This window comes from Carlito syrichta, unplaced genomic scaffold (assembly GCF_000164805.1).
Source record: "Carlito syrichta isolate Samal-C Ts95f unplaced genomic scaffold, Tarsius_syrichta-2.0.1 Scaffold301031, whole genome shotgun sequence".
Taxonomy (NCBI): domain Eukaryota; kingdom Metazoa; phylum Chordata; class Mammalia; order Primates; family Tarsiidae; genus Carlito; species Carlito syrichta.
This window is the reverse complement of record NW_007245127.1, coordinates 56452-57194: the sequence shown is the minus strand read 5'-3', so window position 1 is coordinate 57194 and position 743 is coordinate 56452.

The window sequence follows — 743 nt, the reverse complement described above, 5'->3', positions numbered from 1 at the left end:
GGGAGAGAAGTAGTGGAGAGGGAGGGAGAGGGAGGGAGAGAGGAAGAACTTGCAGCAAAAGGGAAGGAAAAGTCAAAAAAGAAAGACCCTGCTAATTGAATAAGTCAATGTTAGGAATTTTATATTTATATATAAAATATCTTCACTTTGGGAGGCTGAGGCAGGAGGATCACTTGAGGTCAGTGTTCAAGACTAGCCTGAACAACAAAGTGGGACCCCAATCTCTAACTTTAAAAAAAAAAGTATCTTTTAAACTTCACATTTTTTTCTTTTTCTTTTTCTTTTTTTTTTAAGCCAGGGTCTCACTCTGTTTCTCAAACTGGAATGCAGTGGTACGATCATGGCTCACTGCGGCCTCAAACTCCTGGGCTCAGGCAATCTTTCCACTTAGTCTCCTGAACAACTGGAACTACAGGTAAGCACCCCATGCCCAGCTTATTTTTTTATTTTCTTTGTAAAGACGAGGTCTCACTTTGTTGCCCAGGCTGGCCTTGAACTCCTGGGCTCAAACAGCCCTCCTGCCTCAGCCTCCCAAAGTGTTGACATTACACCCAGCCAAGCTTCACATTTTTTCCTATAAAGTACTGTTTGTTATTGTTAGTATCATTTTACAGATTAAAAAGTAATATTCTATAGGGGCAAAAATGTGTGATATCTTTCCTCAACCATCATAAGGGTCACTGCAGACACTCCTATAACAAAAGACAGATCAACAAAGGAAAAGCATAACACATTTATTTACG